We start from the raw sequence: 20,618 nt of genomic DNA, 5'->3' as shown, positions 1-20,618 counted from the left end.
CTGGGGTGGGCTGTGGAAAGAGGAAGGAGAAGCTGCCTTCATTCCAGAAGATCTGTGAGTACGAGGGGGAAGGGGGGTGACAACTGATGTAAAGGGGGACACTGATAGGGACACCTGATGTAAAGCGGAACTCTGATTGAGACACCTGAAGTAAAGGGGGACTCTGATTGGGACACTTGATGTTTATGGGAACTCTGATTGAAACCGCTGATGTAAAGGGGAACTCTGATTGGGACATCTGATGTAAAGGGGGACTCTGATGAGGAAACCTTATTTTAAGTGGTTTTATTTTCTTTAACTTGAAATGTGGATACGATTGGCCTATTTTAATGTTTTATTAGAGAGAGATTTGGAACTCAGCAAATTTTGGCAACCGGACTGCTTTGAATTTGAACTCATTCCCTCTTTCCTAGATAAACATTTTTGCACTGCAGGAACGTGTGCAAAATTGCAAGTATTCCTGTAATACACAGACACACACATCCCTTTTACAGGAGTGCATTAGTGGCATTTATCCTTAATGGCACAACACACACCTTGTTTTTGCACTCAATCACCTTCGGCAAAACACATGCTAACAAAATACTATGCATTTTAGTGCAGTGTGATTTCTAAAGAGGTTCTTTTGTGCATTCTTCACACAGTGCATACCATTGAAATTAATGGACTGTCCTACAAGTGCTGTGCGAAAACACGCACACTATCACATCTGAAAAGTTGTGAATGGAGCCTTTTGCTCCGTGCACCGCTATTAGCCCCACCCCCTCCATTGGGGAGGGTGCAGTTTGCCATCTTCACCCTGGACGATAGATGACCTTGTCCTGCACTGACTATACTGCCCTAACCTGCCACTATACTGCCCTAGCCTGCCATAATACTGCCCCAGCCTGCTATAATACTGCTGTAACCGGACACTATACTGCCCTAAACTGAAACTGTAGTGCCCTAACCTGCCAATAATCTGCCCTAACCTGACACTGTAATGCCATAACCTGATACTGTTCTGCCCTAACCTGCCAATATAGTGCCCTACCCTGACACTTTACTGCCCTAACCTGCCAATATACTGCTCTAACCTGACACTACTGCCCTAACCCTATTCTGCATTCAGAAGAGGAACATATGACTGCCCCTAAACTCTGCTGCTCCTAAACTCATGTGTACATGGACGCATAGGCTTCTATTGAGATGAGTTCAGGGGTTTTGGCAAAAAAACACCAAAAGCTCCTAAACTCATGTTTAGGAGCAGCAGTGTACATGAGGCCTGACCTGAAACTGTACTGCCCTAACCTGACACTATACTGCCCTAACTTGACAGTCTATTGCTTTAACCTGCTACCTGACACTATACTACCCTAACTTGACAATCTACTGCTTTAATCTGACACTATATTGCCCTAACCTGACACTGTACTGTCCTATCCGGACACTGTACTGCTTTAACCTGAAACTATACTGCCCTAACCTGACACTGTACTGCTTTAACCTGACACTATACTGCCCTAACCTGACACTGTACTGCTCTAACCTGACACTGTACTGCCCTAACCTGACACTGTACTGCTTTAACCTGACACTATACTGCCCTAACCTGACACTGTACTGCCCTAACCTGACACTGTACTGCTCTAACCTGACACTGTACTGCCCTAACCTGACACTGTACTGCCCTAACGTGACACTATACTGCCCTAACCTGACACTATACTGCTTTAACCTGACACTATACTGCCCTTACTTGACACTGTACTGCCCTAACCTGACACTATACTGCCCTAAATGGACACTGTACTGCTTTAACTTGACACTATACTGTCCTAACCTGACACTGTACTGCTTTAACTTGACACTATACTACCCTTACCTGACACTATACTGCCCTAACTTGACACTATACTGCCCTAACCAGACACTGTACTGCTTTAACTTGACACTATACTGCCCTAAGGAGACACTGTACTTCTTTACCTTGACACTATACTGCCCTAACCTGACGCTATACTGCCCTAACATGACACTGTACTGCTTTAACTTGACACTATACTGCCCTAACCTGACACTATACTGCTTTAACTTGACACTATACTGCACTAACCTGACACTGTACTGCTTTAACTTGACACTATACTGCCCTAACCTGACACTATACTGCCCTAACTTGACACTATACTGCCCTAACTTGACACTGTACTGCCCTAAGGTGACATTATACTGCCCTTACCTGACAATATACTGCCCTAACTTGACACTGTACTGCCCTAACGTGTCATTATACTGCCCTTACCTGACACTATACTGCCCTAACTTGACACTATACTGCCCTAACGTGACACTGTAGTGCTTTAACTTGACACTATACTGCCCTAACCTGATACTGTACTGCTTTAACTTGACACTATACTGCCCTTACCTGACACTATACTGCCCTAACGTGACACTATACTGCCCTAACGTGACATTATACTGCCCTTTCCTGACACTATACTGCTCTAACTTGACACTATACTGCCCTAACGTGACATTATACTGCCCTTACCTGACACTATACTGCCCTAACTTGATACTATACTGCCCTAACATGACACTATACTGCCCTAACTTGACACTGTACTGCTTTAACCTGACACTGTATTGCCCTAACCTGACACTGTACTGCCCTAACCTGACACTGTACTGCCCTAACCTGACACTGTACTGCTTTAACCTGACACTATACTGCCCTAACCTGACACTGTACTGCCCTAACCTGACACTGTACTGCTTTAACCTGACACTATACTGCCCTAACCTGACACTATACTGCCCTAACCTGACACTGTACTGCTCTAACCTGACACTGTACTGCCCTAACGTGACACTGTACTGCCCTAACGTGACACTATACTGCCCTAACCTGACACTATACTGCTTTAACCTGACACTATACTGCCCTTACTTGACACTGTACTGCCCTAACCTGACACTATACTGCCCTAAATGGACACTGTACTGCTTTAACTTGACACTATACTGTCCTAACCTGACACTGTACTGCTTTAACTTGACACTATACTACCCTTACCTGACACTATACTGCCCTAACTTGACACTATACTGCCCTAACCAGACACTGTACTGCTTTAACTTGACACTATACTGCCCTAAGGAGACACTGTACTTCTTTACCTTGACACTATACTGCCCTAACCTGACGCTATACTGCCCTAACATGACACTGTACTGCTTTAACTTGACACTATACTGCCCTAACCTGACACTATACTGCTTTAACTTGACACTATACTGCACTAACCTGACACTGTACTGCTTTAACTTGACACTATACTGCCCTAACCTGACACTATACTGCCCTAACTTGACACTATACTGCCCTAACTTGACACTGTACTGCCCTAAGGTGACATTATACTGCCCTTACCTGACAATATACTGCCCTAACTTGACACTGTACTGCCCTAACGTGTCATTATACTGCCCTTACCTGACACTATACTGCCCTAACTTGACACTATACTGCCCTAACGTGACACTGTAGTGCTTTAACTTGACACTATACTGCCCTAACCTGATACTGTACTGCTTTAACTTGACACTATACTGCCCTTACCTGACACTATACTGCCCTAACGTGACACTATACTGCCCTAACGTGACATTATACTGCCCTTTCCTGACACTATACTGCTCTAACTTGACACTATACTGCCCTAACGTGACATTATACTGCCCTTACCTGACACTATACTGCCCTAACTTGATACTATACTGCCCTAACATGACACTATACTGCCCTAACTTGACACTGTACTGCTTTAACCTGACACTGTATTGCCCTAACCTGACACTGTACTGCCCTAACCTGACACTGTACTGCCCTAACCTGACACTGTACTGCCCTGTACTTCCCTAGCCTGCCACTATATTGCCCTAACCTGCCATTATACTGCCCTAATCTGACACTATACTGCTCTAACCTGACAAAAAAAAAATGAAGATGCCACTCTAAAAAAATGAATAGCTTTTCAGATTGTGGTAAAACAGCAGGTTCCAGGAGTTGAGGCAATCCTGATGCCTCCTGAATGGCTGATTTTCCTCCAGGGGAGCTAGATTTTATATTGAAATACTGTGCACCAACCACATGCCAATCATTTGGCTCATAGTTGTGGCACAATCCCATTGACTTCAGTGAGCAAGTTTGCCTGGCAGTGCTGCCTGGCTTTAAACTACCAATAAAGCAACATCGAGTTTCCAAACGGTCTGTAAGTATAGCACCAGTGAAGTTATATGACTGGTGTCTATAACTGTTTATTTGTGATGCATGGCTTCTAAGATCTATTGGCAAAAGGCACAATGTTGCCTTATTTATTGTGGAAAGCTAATAGTTGTCATTGAAAAACATGGGGTACGACTTGTCATGCAACTTTAGTGTCCAAAGTTGCATGACAAGTTGCACAAGTGTGAAAGGAGCCTTAACATGTATATACACTCAAACACTTAAACCAAATATGTAGCTTTACGTGTTCCTGTAATGTTCTGTTGTCAGCTAAATCATACCAGCACTGTGTATCCACAGATACTTCCTTCCTTAGGGTATTAATGTTTTCTTGTTAATGTGATTGCAAACCCTCACCTTGTAAAACAACCCATTCAGTTTAAAATAGAAATGAAAGGCAAAACATCTGTGTAGATATAAAAAACCATAGAAATACCCCCCTTCCTTTGTTATAAGTGATTACAAACCTGTTTTCATCTGTACATGGAGCGCAGGGGGGATAAACAGCAGTACACTGATCTCAGTTTATGGCTATTTGGGTCATCAACCGAAATCTGATCATTGGAAGAAAACAGGCTGAGTTCCCAGTGCAGCTAGAGAACTGACCACACTGTGCTCTTCTGCCTAGTGTGGTCAGTGTTCTTTAGTAGGAAAGCAGAGGGACTGGCAGGAACACCAGGGTTTTCACATGAAGGAAGCATTACAAAGAGAATAGGGTAGAGCAGGCACATATCAGGAACATGAAATGTTGTGTTTACATATGCTTTAATGTGTACAGTTGCAGCGTTGTCACTCTTTTGTACACACTCCTGGGTTGGAAACAAGCAGCTACACCAAATCACAGTGCATGGGCACATTTTGGCATAGTCACTGTAGTAAAACTGTTGCATGAAGTATATCCTCAGAAAGTTCATAAAATCTACAAGATGTGCACAATACAGGGAGTGAAAACTCAATTCTTTACAATTCAGTATTTTTTAGTGAGACTTCAGTTGGTTTGGTGATGCTGGATTTTGAATTGGTTGCTGTCGCAATACATACTCATTTACAACACCAGGGGGCGACAAAAGGTTTACAAATGTTTCTAAGATACCCTCTGTTGAATTCCAGAGAGATTTCCAAATGTTTATTTCTGCATTCAAATGTAAATCACATCAACTACAAGAAACCTATTTATAAACATCAGCAAAATATTTGCTCTTCTCTCTCTGTACATCTCCCAATTTTCATTTTTACAATACACAAAAGAAATGAAAAGATTCACTGTAAAGCCCCTTTTTTTATTACAGGTTCTTTATATAGTTCTTACATAGTGCTGTCAATTTATGCAGCACTTTACACATATATTTTGTATATTCACACCAGTCCCTGCCTTATTAGCTTATAAGCTAAGGTCCCTAACTTACATTCACACATACACATAATAGGGCCTATTTACCTACCAGCATGTCTTTGGAGTGTGGGAGGAAACCAGAGTACCCAGAGGAAACCCATGTAGGCACAAGGAGAACATACAAACTCAAGACAGGCAGTGTCATTTTTGATATTTGAACCAACAACCCTAGTGCTGCTAGGCAGAAGAGCTAACCACTTAGCCAGTGTGCTGACCCTTTAACACTGTTGCTCATTGTATCCGTGGTTTTTGTGCGGGTTACATGTGGTTTCCCTTGGACTTCTATTATGCCCTGCATTTTTGGTGCAACGCGCACCAAAGATGCAGCAAACAGGACTTTTGGTGCGCTGTCAGAAAATGCTCCAAACCATGGATAGAAGTCTTTGGGAAACCGTGGGCACACTGCACCCCTCCTGCGGGGTGTGAAAGCGATCTAAGGCCTTATACACACCATACAGCCCATACAGGTGCCAAACAGCATGCAGAGCCTGCGTAAAGGCATTCCAGGCACCAATTGCAGCCAAGTACAGATGCCCATTAAGATGCATTAGAAAAGGTGGCCATACACGGTTTTGTCCTGAGGGTTGTGTAAATAACCTGAATGCCACTGATGTATGCTCTGAATGCACAACAGCACAAGGGTGCACAGAGAGTGGTACCAAACAGAGCTGTTCTCTGCAGCAATCAGGACCCACTTGATGAAGAAGATCAGGGCCATTCCATCAATGAGGAGGCCCCTTCATGGAAGTAAGTTTAGGGGCGGCACTGATGGTGAAGTGTCCGTAGTGGAGAAATTTACAGGCTAAGCATTACTCACTGCCTGGAGCCTGTTAAGGTACAATTCTGGTCAAATCCAAACTACTCTTAAAAATATACTCACCCCCTCCTAACAACTGTTCTGACTAACCTGTATAAGAAAACATCTGTATACTTACTTATTTTCAGGCTGCTCCCCTCTGTTGGCTGCAGGGGACAAGAGGGAGCACCAAAAACAAATGGGCCTATGGGTGGTGTAACTGACCAGGCATTACCATCTGTTGTCGAGCGCTCTCTCTTTCCCCTGCAGCTGCAGCTGACTAACAATTTAAGGGCAAGTTAGGGTTTAACAGGAAATTCTACTTTACTGGTGCACACACACATAGGCAGTGTAATGCCCTAACCTGACACTGTACTGCCCTAACCTGCCAATATACTACCCTAACCAACCACTGTACTTCCCTAGCCTGCCACTATATTGCCCTAACCTGCCATTATACTGCCCTAATCTGACACTATGCAGGTAAAAAAATTGAAGATGACACTGTAAAAAAGAATAGCTTTTCAGAGGGTGGTAAAGCAGCAGCTTCCAGGAGTTGAGGAGGCAATCCTGATGTATCCTGAATGGCTGTTTTTCTTCCAGCTGAAGCTGGATTTTATATTGAAAATACCGTGCACCAACCGCATGCCAATCATTTGGCTCATGGTTGTGGCACAATCCCATTGACTTGACATAAACTACCAATAAAGCAACATCAATTTTCCAGACTTTCTACAAGTATAGCACCAGTGAAGTTATTTGACTGGTGTCTGTAATTTCTTATTTGTAATGCATGGCTTCTTAAGATTTATTGGCAAAAGGCACAAACGTTGCCTTATTTATTATGGAAAGCTAATAGAAAAATGTTAATAATCAAAGTGCAACTGTAGCCTCCCTCCCCCATACCCCCAACCCATGTTTAAAAAGTTAAAAAAGAACTACTGACTCTAGACTCTTGTGCTGCCTTCTGCATCCTCCTCTGACCTTGGTCATCACCCCACTTCTCAGTTAAATGAAGCTTAGAGATGAGTTGAATGCACCTGGGTTTCAGTCGAGGAAAGTTTGGCCAACAATAATTTGCCAAATCCGAACTGAAGTCAATAAGAGCTGAATGTTGTGAAGTTCTGGCAATTTTCTAGGATAATAAGCAGAGATTGGCAAACAAATGGAATGGGAGACTGAACTCTACCTTGATGAACATGTACCAAGGCAAGATTAAAAAAAAAAAATGTCCCACAATGTAATTCCACGGTCAATCATATCTAAAGATGCATATCCACATGAATTATAAAATTATAATGAACAATCCCCACCGACCCACTGACCCGTCCAATGCCAAGGAATGCTTGCCTGCATATGATAGCTCCAATGGTTGACAGATAGGTATAAAAAAAGGGAGGGGTCTTTAGAGTGACATCATTGACCAAATGTGGATAAGACCATTTTGGGTCTATGATGTTGGGGGCAACTCCAGTACATTATTGACCAAACATGGTTGTGTACATATTTTGTCCATGATTTCCCAGCCAGTAAATGAACCGGGCTGGATTGTCTTATGGGTTACTAAAGATACTTCCTTTACAGTGTTAACAGTGAAAGGAGGAAACTTTCCTATAAAAAAAAACCCATTTTTGTATATGATATTAATTTCCTTCCAAATGGGCATTTGGATAAACAGCTAAACAAGCAACGTTTGGTTGAGAACCTGTGCTTGACATTGCTTCCTATGGTGCTTGTTCGCATATGTCCGGTGCACTGACAGTGCAGATTGAAAAAGAGGCATGTTCGATTTCTGAGCAGTGCAGTCCAGTTCAGGTGCAGATTACATGCTATTTACTTCTATGGGAACCACTTCTGAATCGCACCTGCCATCAGTTGTGAACAGGATTTCAGTTCAGGATCAGGATTCAGCACAGTTTGCTCTTCCCCCCTCCACCTCAGCAAAACCAAAAAAAAAACCTTGCAAAACCGCATCCAAAACCAGCCCTGGACCCGTGAACAGTACCATCTGCAGCTGTGTCACAAAAACCCATCCGGAATCGGCCCTGAACCACTTAACAAATAGATTGCAATTTGCACTGAACCCGGACCGTGAAGTCTGAAACCCACGTGTGAATCGACATTTAATGTTGTAAGTTCTGCCATCCATTGTGCTGGCCACCCCCTCAACCTCCCTACATGTTTTTTAACTCCTCCTCTGCTGTTTACTTTCAACTTCTAAGACCTACATCCCATGGTACCTTGCTGCCTGCAAGCAGTGATTCTTTACTGACTCCGCCTCCTGAAACTCCTCCTCTTAGCTTCTTGGTAGGTTCGGAGGCAGGCTCTGTGAGATGTGTGACACATCAGTGCCTACTCACAGGACATAGTGAATATGTGTCACAAAATTCAAGGAAGTAAATGTATGGGGGTCTTCACAAAGTAAGTACATCAAACATCAAGATTCTTCAGATTAGTTGAGGTAGGCTAGAAATAATTGAAATACATTGTGGAAATGAAAATATGATTTAAAAATGTTAGAATAGATACACCAACAATTAGGCAGGGGGAGATTGCAGGGGGAAAATACTGGCAGAAAGGGGAGAGGCAGAAGAGCATTAAAACAGATCTAAACCCTAAATGGATGTCATATAATTTGATAAAGCATCGTGTAAAAAAAATTTCCCCTTAAAATAAGGTTTCCAGCTTTTTCCATCATTTCTGCCTCTTATTGCTACTGTCCTCCTCCAGACAGCTACTTTCTATCTACACTTGATCTAGAGTTGTCTGCACATTGTGTTGGCTTCCCGATAGTGAAAGTGGTGGACCATGTCTGCCCAATGTATCTGGGTGGCTGCTTGTGCTTGTGTGCACCAGGGGCAAATGTGACAGAATGACAACACAGTGGCACAATTGGGGAATATTTTTCTTAAATTAGAGTTCATCTTCAAGATAATCTTTAGCAATAAGTACAGAGCAATACATTAAGTGTGTTGATTACATATTTCCTAATCCTTCCATTGGATGCGCAAGACTGTCAGAAGTTGGCCAGAAGACATGTGAGATAACAGTGGTCACAACTTCTACACTGACTGGTTCCTCTTGCCAAATGTTAGCAATTAGTAGTCAGTCACATGTAAGAACAGTGACATGTGCAAGCATGACCTCACCACCCTATGATGTCTTTTGACCAAGGTTCTGCCTCAAACAGGAACAATCTAGTTGCTTGAGTATTCCTGGCAATGACGGAGGAAGGGGGAAGTCTTGTTGCAGACAGTCTTAATGCAAGAGTTTGTCTCCTGAGAACAATGGTTCAGGGCCGTCTGGGGCTGGTCCTTGGGTATTAGGTTATATATAGTCTGATCTAGCCAAACATGCCAATCTTGGAAAACTGCCCTCTATTGTCTAAAAGCACTTAGATACCAGACATTTGTTGTCTGATCCATGAGATTTGACAAACAGGTGATGCATGGAACACAGGAGATTGCAGTACTATACTCAAGCATCACAATGAGCAAGGTTAGATGCATTTTTTTGGAACTGAACATGCTGGTATTTAATGATAGTGTTTATAATTATATATTATTCAACGAATAAAGAAATTAACACGGTGGGATTGATTTATTTAACTGGAAAGTGCAAATCTGGTGCAGCTGTACATGGTAGCCAATCAGCTTCTAAGTTCAGCTTGTTCAATTAAAGTGGAGCTCCACCCAAAAGGGGAAGTTCCGCTTTAAGGACTGCTCCCCTGCTCCCCATTAAGGATTGGCAGCTTGGGTGAGTGGGTACCCGAATTTGACAGGTACCCGTTCCCACTTCCGGTCCGGTCACCTAGGCGATCAGAAGCGGAAGGTGTCCCTCCATCCCTGTAGTCTTTTGGGAGACATGACAGGTCCCAGAAGACTACAGGACCATTCATGAAGTGCAGCGCTACTTGCGAATGCGCAGTGGGTACCCAGCTGTGAAGCCACAAGCTATCACAGCCAGGTGCCCACACTGAAGATGCCGGCCTCCTGGAATACATGACGGCCGGTGAAACGAGCTGTGGGGGACACTGCGGGACCGAGGGACAGCTAAGTGGGTGTTTTTTAAAAGTCAGCAGCTACAGTTTTGTAGCTGCTGACTTTTATTTTTTGATAGGTTGAGTGGAACTCCATTTTAAGCTTTGACAATAAAACCTGGAAGTTGATTGGTTTCTTTGCATAGCTGCACCATATTATGCACTCTCCAGTTTTAGTAAATCAACCCCAGTGTTGTAGATTTTTTTTCTTGGGGGGGGGGTTCAACATTGAACACCCAGAAGTGAAAAATAAAACGGCACACTGTGCATACTTCAGCAAATTGTAGGTCTACCAAAACTTGGCTAACTGTGGGAAGGGCTTAGAGTGGAATTTCAGCCTAGATTTAATGAAGCTTAAAGTGTTACTAAACCCACAACAGTAAAATCAGTCTGTATATGCAGTAAAGCATGCTTGGTATACTCACTGTGGAGCCTAAGGGGTTAATCCTCCACATTGTGCCACCTCTTATCTCCTGATAAGACAGACTGAACTTTAGACATTTTGCACATGCTCAGTTTGGTGTGTATTGCTAGAGAGGTTTTTTTTTTTTTTTCTCGGGAGAGTGTATGTGATCAGCACAGGGCCAATCAGCACTGCCCAGACAGAGGTCAGGGGTTTTGCATCCTCCTAGAGCAGAAAGAAAACTCCTCCTACAAGCTTTAGCTAGTGCTCGGCTGAACACTGATAGAAGCCACAAGACTGCTCCAACTGCTGATGAGAAAAGGTATCTAGCAGTTTATATTTACTAAAATCATTGCATTTCCATGTTTTGTGTACTGTGGGAGACCGGATATAGTGAATGCAGGGTCCGGGGTTTAGTAACACTTCAATTATCTTACATGCATTAGTGAGATATGTTTATGGAACATACTGTTTTGTCTTTTTTTCTCTTTTCTTAGTTATTGTTGTTTTGTATATTAAAGTATAAATAAAGTCCTGGGTTTTGTCACACTTTAAGATGACTCCCATCCACCTTCTAACTCCTATATTAACTACCCTGTAAAAGGAAGGTGCTTATACTTACCTATTCTCAGTGCCCTCTGGTTCGGTCACATGATCTCCCCAGCGGCCAGGGGAGACAGGAGAGCACTGACAACAGACAGAATGCCTGGGTGGTGATGTAATTGATAGGCTTACTATAGAGGACATGTTGGGTTGTTGGCTGTCCATCCTCTCCATTGAAGCAGGCCACTGAGAGCTGATCACATTACCAAACTGGAGCACCCTGAGAATAGGTAAGTATAAGCATCTTCCTTCTACAGGATACTTAGTATAGCAGCTAGAAAGGGGTGGAAGCTGTTTTAAGCTAAGCTAGATCTGAGCTGGAATTCCACTTTAAAGCTTGAGCCTACACAATAACATAAGTCCATCACTGCACTGCTCATAGTTCTGTGGGCAAAGCAAAGTTATCAATCCATGGTGATTCAGTAAAGTACAATTGCAAGTTATAACACGATTGTCACATGTTCAGTATTCACGTCAGTATAACACTGATATCCACCCATAGATGTGGGTGGAGGAATCCCCCCTACTGTGACATATTCTGACAGCAGAACCTGGAGCTGTAAGAATACACTGATCAGTGGCTGCAGCCACTGATCGGGAAAAGGTTTCTAACTTGCCTATCCGACAAAAGCCAATCTAACAGCAGACTTCTGCTGAACAGGGACGGCCACAAGTTAAATCGAAATTTGGCCGGTTCCTCCTGAACCAGCTGAATTTCAATCTGTTTCAATCTGTTTATAGGTAGTTCAAAGCAGTATTAAACCCAGAAGCAAACATTTATTATATTTAAATTGGCCCTAGTATGTATATGTATGAGTGTAAGTTAGGGACCTTAGATTGTACACGCCTTGAGGGTTAGGGACTGATGTGAATGTACAATATATATGTAAAGCGCTGCGTAAATTGACAGCGCTATATAAGTACCTGAAATAAATAAATAAATATTGCAGCTTACCAGTTTTTAGATGTGATGGCTGCATTACTTTTCTTTTTAGGCTTTCTTTCCATCTTTCTTTAATTTCATCTAGTGATCCAGCCAGTAAGTCTGTTGTTTTTCAGCAAGCTCTCCTGCAAATGGAGCAGTTAGAGACAAACCGTTTACCACTGACAGGGGTGCTTACAATGATCTGCTTTTATTTATTCATGTAAAACTTTTATCCCAAAAGGAACAAAACTGTTTCTGTAACTGCTTGTGTAACTGTAGTGTGAGCTGTAGTTTGGCTTCAATTTGTTAGTGTATCTAAGGCAGCCTACACATGCTTCATTTTTTTTCTTTTATTCAAGACTTCCCTACCTTCTGAATGCACTGATCAGTGCCGGCGGCATAGATTGATCGGGAAAACCTAGCAGGCTGGTAGCCAGTAGATTGACTTCTGTACAGCCAGCCTGCCCATATACTGTATGGATCAAAATTCATCCGGGCCCTGCTGAATCAGTCAAATTTTGATCCATGTATGGCTGCCTTAAATCTGCAAGTACATCTAACACTCTCCTCCCCCCCAGAATGACAATGCTGCTGTCCAAAGGAGTCTCTGTGCTCCTTTGTCCAGAGTGGGGGCACTCTAATTCAGGAGGTGTGTTACTGACCAGATCATCAGTTGGAAAGAGAGGGAAAAAGCCTAAAAAATGAATACTAATGCAGCCACCACATCTAATGATTGGTAAACTGCAATATATTACATTTTTGGTTTTGGGTTTAATACCACTTTAAGTGTAATTACAGGTTGCGATGGACTGCCTGACATCCTGCCTGGGTGCTTCTGTCAAAGAGCTGCTAGAACACAGGAACAAAGTATAATTGCTGGGAATTGTACCCAAGACCTAGCCAACAGTAGCTTAGGTGCAAACAGGAATTCCTTTATTGAAAATTCACCCAGAATTTATACCATGCAAAATCAGATAAGAGCTTGGTTACTCATCCTACAATGCAAGCTTTAACTCCTTCCAGTCTGGCCTATTGTAGGTTGAGGGCTGAGCGGGATCCCTGTTATCATGGGAGGATACAGTTCGATCACTGGGTTAGGGGTGATCTGCTCCCTCCTGCCTGGAGCAGACTGCTGACATAATCTCTGCCTAGGCAGATCCACTAGTTTGGAGCTCAGGGACTGTTTTTTATGGTACAATGTACAGCTTTTTTAGTATAAAAAAATGATACTGTTGCTCTATATTGTGACATGTTTTAAATTTATTCATGTTACTGAAAGGCCCACTTTAACCCCTTGATGCCGACGTAACACAAATATGCGGCCTCACGGACCTGGGCTTTTTTCCGTGGGGCCGCATATTTGCGTACCTGTCTTTGTGCTGGGAGCGCGCCGCTCGGCGCGCTCCCAGCACCAAGACCGCGGTGCCACTGAGAGCCCCGGGTCCCGTTCTAACGATCGGGACCCGGGACTCCCGATTCCGGGTCACGTGATCGCTGTGATAGCCTCTGATTGGCTATCACAGTGATCAATCACTGTACAGCCCAGCCCCCTTGTTTTCTCTCTCTCTATGAATGGAGAAGAGAAATACATTGTATCTCTCGAACTCCTGACATAGAGAGATAAAAAAAAAGTTTGTAAAAAAAAAAAAAAAAGATAAATAAATATTAAAAAAGAAAAGAAAAAATAAAGAAAAATACCTAGATCAAGGTTTGATCTAGTTCAGTACCAGGGTTAGCGTTTGGGTCACGGTCAGGGTCAAAGGTCAGGGTCAAGGGCAAAGGTCAGGGTGAAAGGTCAGGATTTTAAAAAAAATTGGTATCAGTGTCAGTTATGCAGGCCATAGATGGGGAGAAAAACGGCAGATTTTTCTTTTAAAAAACGAAAATTCGGTCGTTCAAGCGGCCGACGTTACCATCAATGGTAAAAAAAATCGGCCGATTTTCATCCCTTCTACAGCCGGCAAAAAGTGTCCCTGCGGAGAGCTCCGCTATTTCTGACAGTTCTCTGACAGTTCCTTCACATTTACAGCGGTTGAAACATTGTATCTATTTGTTTCCATTTAGGATACAGATGTTTTTATTCGGAAACAAATAGATACATTGTTGCAACCGCTGTAAATGTCAAAGAACTGTCAGAGAACTGTCAGAAATAGCGGAGCTCTCTGCAGAGACACTTTTTGCTGGACTGGAATTCTTCTTATTTTCATCCTACTTCTTCTTCTTCTTCTTCATCCTCATCCTCTTCTTCTTCTTCATCCTCATCCTCTTCTTCTTCTTCATCATCATCCTCATCCTCTTCTTCTTCTTCATCTTCATCCTCATCCTCTTCTTCATCCTCATCCTCTTCTTCTTCTTCATCCTCATCCTCTTCTTCATCATCCTCATCCTCCTCCTCTTCTTCTTCTTCCTCATCCTCTTCTTCTTCATCCTCATCCTCTTCTTCATCCTCATCCTCTTCTTCTACATCCTCATCCTCTTCTTCTTCTTCTTCTTCTTCCTCATCCTCGTCCTCTTCTACTTCTTCATCCTCATCCTCTTCTTCTTCTTCATCCTCATCCTCTTCTTCTTCATCATCCTTATCCTCCTGTTCTTCTTCCTCATCCACTTCTTCTTCTTCATCCTCATCCTCCTCCTCATCCTCTTCTTCCTCATCCTCATCCTCTTCTTCTTCTGCTTCTTCTTCTTCATCCTCATCCTCTTCTTCTTCATCCTCTTCTTCTTCTTCTACATCCTCATCCTCTTCTTCTTCTTCTTCCTCATCCTCATCCTCTTTTTCTTCTTCTTCTTCATCCTCTTCTTCTTCTTCTTCTTCATCCTCATCCTCTTCTTCTTCATCCTCATCCTCTTCTTCTTCTTCCTCACCCTCATCCTCTTCTTCTTCTTCTTCATCCTCATCCTCTTCTTCTTCTTCTTTTTCCTCATCCTCTTCTTCTTCTTCTTCTTCATCCTTATCCTCTTCTTCTTCATCCTCATCCTCTTCTTCTACTTCTTCTTCCTCTTCCTCGTCCTCTTCTTCTTCTTCTTCATCCTCTTCTTCATCCTCTTCCTCTTCTTCTTTTTCTTCTTTTTGTCTTCCTCTTGCAGGTCACTGCTCATGCGCAGATTTTTTATCGGCAAAAAATCGGCCGATTTGCCCACTAATTGCCGCGAAAATCGGCCGATCGGCAAAATCGGCCGATTTTTTTCCAACTTTACAGAAAAAAAAATGGCCAAAATACCGAAAAACGGCCGACCAAATAGCCCACTAACGATCCGAAAATCGGCCGATTTTATTTTCGGCCGAAAAATCGGCCGATTTTCGACCCATCTATGGCCTGCATTAGTGTTAATGTCAATGTCAGTGACAGTGTGTTTTATGTAAAAAAAAAAAAAAAAAAAAAGACAAAAACAAAATGCGCACTGTTGTTTCTGGACTGTACTACGGGTACAAACAACAAATAACATACACATATATGGTATCGCTGCGATCGTCAAGAACTGGAGAATGTATTTTGGGTTGTTCTTTGGTGGTAGGTTATGGTCGTAACAAGAAACACACAGTTAAATTAAAAAAAAATGATTTTTTTTACTATTTTGGCCCAGTTTTCCTTTAATAATAAAAAAAAAAATTAGGAGCTATGCATGACCATTTACCACCAAATGAAAGCCCAATTTGTCCTGAAAAAAACAAGGTATAATCCACCTGGATGTACAAAGTAGTTGTGACGATATGTACGGTTTTACTAACACGTCAACGTTGCAGAATTGTGCTTAGGCATTTAGATTTGTTTTACCCTTAGGCGTGAAGGGGTTAAGCAGAATCCATTAAAGGAGCGAACCCCATAATTTCACTCCTCAGTCTCTCCTGCAAGCTTGTGGGTTGGTGGCTGCCTTCAGGCCTTACACTGCGGTGGCTCCTTCCCGACTTCCCAGGCTGTCCTCTCTCAGGGAACAGTGAGGCTGAAAGATCCTCCCTTCCAGTTCCTCCACCTGTTGGCAGGCCCTTCTCCTGGACCCCCTCCCTGGCTCCACACTCCATTCTGCTCAGTCCATCTTCCACCCGAACTCTCCAGCTGCTGACAAGCTTGATCACTCTTAAGGGCTGTCCTGAACCCATGTCAAGCCTCCAGCTTGGGGATTGGCCAGGATCCCTTGAGAGTGCAGACCAGCTACTCCCTCCCCCCCCACCTAATTCTAGAGACTCTTCCAAGTCTCTAGATCAGAGGGACGTTCCAGACATCTGGGCTGCAGAGCCTCTCAGCCCTGACTGAAAATTGACTCCCCTTTGACTAGTTCACCATGCTGCTACTCTGCCTCTAACTTAAAATATAGCTCTCTCTAGCTGTCTAGCTACCTAGGAGGGTGCTACACTAGGATCACCATTATTACTAGGAATGTTTGCTTGTTTTCCTGGTGATTGTAGTCGATGTAGTCTGTCGATGATGAGAAAAATGTGTGGCCAAAAACTATACAGGTAAACGTCTCATCCCCTCTGACACTTGTAAGCACAAATCTACTGCTCCTAATGGTAAATCAGGTTCTGCTAGGGGGAAATATCATAGTTCAGTTAGGGCCGGGGCTTAAAGAATTTTTTAGAGCTTTGTCTAGGATTTATGTGGGCATTAGTTACAGTATCTATATGCACTCTAGAGACTGGAAACAAAGTTCAGCAATGCCATGAAGGTCACTAGGGGATCTAACCCTTCACTATCCAATCCAAAGCGCTATAATAGCTGGAGTTCCGTGTTGATCACCCAAAAAAAAGAAGCAGAATCACAATACAGTATTTGATAAAGTCCTGAAAGTTTTTTTGGCAACTAAAGAGTTAACTATTGTCTGCACACTGTACCATTTTCCACTGAAACTCTTGTGGCTATTTGTATCTTCCTGTTATTCAGTAAGTCTGGTTTCCACTGAGATCTCCTTGAAGCCAAGATCTTTTACACTGAATGAGAGAATGTATGCAGAGGCGGCAACTGTAATCTATTGTGTGGCCTCAGGCATAGATTAAATGCTTGCTGTTGCCTGGATCCCAGAAAGGTGTAGGTGTAAAGAAACTGGCAGACAGACCTAGAAAAGAAGGATTAATATGTTGTAATGAAAAACATTTTCTTCCCACCCTCCAAAAGCAGAAATGTTCTCATACTGTAAGAAAGTTTACAGAGACCAATACAATATATCTTTACAAATAAAAAGAAATGTTATTATAGTGTCACTTCACCCAGAACTCATATTATATTTCAGGTTTTGGTGGATGCAGTTGGTAATGCAACGAGAATCATTGCAAACCCCAAAGCGGGCAGGAATATCCAAGCTACAAGATTGGTGGGAAAATGGCAGGAATCATGGCAGAAAGCTCCCTCCAATCAAATCTTGGGGAGATGTACAAAACCAGCTCACCAGACTCCTCCAACATCTAATGGATTGTTTTTGGGTGGACAGACCCTCCAACAATGAATATAAATTGATTAGAATCAATATACGTGGCAGTGCTGTGTACAGGAAATAAGAACATTTGTTTTTATTAATTAAAATGTTGCAGGATGACATTTATTTTCAGCATTTTTTTCTTTTTCCTTTTTTTAGTGCTTATCCTCAGAGGGCCACTGAGAATATACCCAGATCTCCCACAATAGCATAGAGGATGCCAGTCAACTGCAAGAAGAGTCCCACACACACTGACAATTCAAGCTCAGTCTAGGGGATCAATAAAAAAAATCATATTTAAACTTAGCGCTCTTCCTGCTATGGGATTAAAATAAAATGATGTGATTATTAAGTTTATGAGGCTCTGCAATCAAACCACTGCTCAGGCAGTGGATAAATTACAAAAGCAGGCTGTATTTGACTAATGCTAAAACTCAGTGGGGTTATTTACTAAAGCTGCATGGTGCAAAATCTGGTGCAATTTTTTAGCCCTGGTTCACACTGTGTGGGCTGGTTGCGAGTACGGAAATTGCATCTGTTCCCAAACCTACAACCACCCACAGCCAAATCACGCTGCTCTTACGAGACCCACTGAGTATGCATTTCAGCCTGCAGTGTGTTTTCAGATGTAGAAACTGCTGGGAAATCACATCGTCAAAAAGACCATGCAATTTACCTGAAGCTGCGGTTTTAAAAAAGTGCCTGCACTTTTTTTTGGGGAAAACACGGCCAAAGCAGCCCATTCCAATGAATGGGCTACTGTACCCACGCAAAAGTGGGTGTGAACCAAGCCTCATTGTCAAAGCTTCATTGAAAAAGCTAAAGTTAGAAGCTGAATGTCTACCATGCACAGCTGCACCAGATTCTAGGTCCACCAGTTTTAGTAAATCCCCCCTAATGTGTCAATGCAAAGAAAGAAAGAAAGGGAAACAAGTGTATTAAAAGATACAGTTACCTAAAAACAAAAATTCCGGAGGTATGGATTGTTTTAATTAATTATTGTGATGCTAACTAGGATCAGCTTTGTGACAGATCATCACAACAGTTGTGGCCAGTGCCTTGGTGGCTACCGTGATCCATACTAGGCACATCCATTGCCTCCTTGACCCTGGACATGGCTCTGCTGTGACATTACCTGATGGACGTTTGTGAGTGCAATATTCATTGTGTATTTGTTTTACTCATTCAATAAAATCTATACTGCACCAGCGGCTGCTTGGGACCTTTATCCCCTTCCCTTAGTCTAGGGCATGTCTTTTTATTATTTATTGCTGAAGAACTTTAACAGGAGAGGAGTTTGGGGTCATAGGATATTCCAAAGTGATCAATACAATAATGGGGGGACAAACTTCTCACTAATCTTCAAACAGTAGCTCTACCTGGAGGTAACAGGGAATGTCCAGTATATCAAGGACCCTACAGCAGCAGTCCAAATAGCCACTTCTGACACTTAGTTCCCTTCTGGCACTTGCACAACTAAACATATCCACAAAGGTCTTACCTACAGTGTCACATGAGCTGTCTACTACCCAGCATTCACAGGTACTGTAGATCCTCAATGAGGGAAATTACAAGATCCTTCTCCAGACCACGATTTCAATGTAGTGTCCTCCCTCCAGCAAACATTAATTGGCAACCTTCTCCAGGCCCCCAGCCCAGCAGTTGCTGAGAACCAGACTGCAAAGCTGTCTCCAGGGGCAGCAGCCCCAAGAGAACCAGAACTCTCACAAGCGGGAAAAAGGACACTCTGTCCAGGTCTCCTGCACATTTATATCCTCCCCAGCCACCTTTTGGATCCTTCCTTCCAGAGATTGACTGTGGCATGCTAAATATTCCGCTGATCATTTGAATCTCCCTGTCCTATACTCTGGAAACTTTTTTCAGAGGCAGGTGGGAGTAATCAAAATCTCAGCTCAGGAAACACTGAACAGATCAACACGATCAATCACTACTCCACTCACTACAATGGAGCCAAAAACTAAATTAACCTGGCAGCCAAAGGCTTGGTTCACGTGTGTGCAGGTGGTGCCGCTGCGGATCCGCACAAAAATCTGTGCAGCCGCACCACCCACACATAAAGAATGCGGATCCGCGGGCAGGTGCCATTAATTCTAATGGCACGCCGCCCGCATTGGATATCACAACCGCACTGTGAACCAAGGTTCCCATGCGGCCTGCAGTTTCCAAAGAAGTGGAGGGACTTCTTCTCTGCGTGTCCCAGGGCGCGGGAGTCCATTCACATGAATGGGCTCTCGTGTCCGTGCAAAACGCAGCCCGCACAGCCGCATATATGTGAACCAGGGCTAACTAGAAGAGGGTGCTATGCTTTATCGATTAACCAACACAATTACATGGCAAAGAAAGAGAAATAAATAAATAATATATAACACATTTAGGTCAGGAGAAGGGAAAGAAGAAAATAATATTTTTTATTATCTGGTGCTGCCAAGAGTGTGTACCGGAATCTCAGCAGCACCATATTGCATGATGTAATGGGACATTCAACCAAAGCTCTAACTTGATATAAGCAATAACATAACCAGGTACAGCAACCAATGAAAATGTGAAAATCATGCTAACAATTACACCCTGTTCCAAATTATTATGCAAATTCTATTTAAGTGTCACAAAGATTAAATATTTTGTTTTTCAGTTTAACTCATGGATGGCATTGTGTCTCAGGGCTCTTTTGATCACTGAAAACAATCTCGGACACCTGTGATAATTAGATTGGCAGGAGAGCCCAATTTAAGGAAAAACTACTAAAGGAGGGTGTTCCA

This window comes from Staurois parvus, unplaced genomic scaffold (genome assembly GCF_062004578.1).
Source record: "Staurois parvus isolate SC_StPar_1 unplaced genomic scaffold, SC_StPar_1.0 ptg000147l, whole genome shotgun sequence".
Taxonomy (NCBI): Eukaryota; Metazoa; Chordata; class Amphibia; order Anura; family Ranidae; genus Staurois; species Staurois parvus.
The sequence above is the reverse complement of the archived record's forward strand: the minus strand, read 5'-3'. Positions refer to the sequence as shown.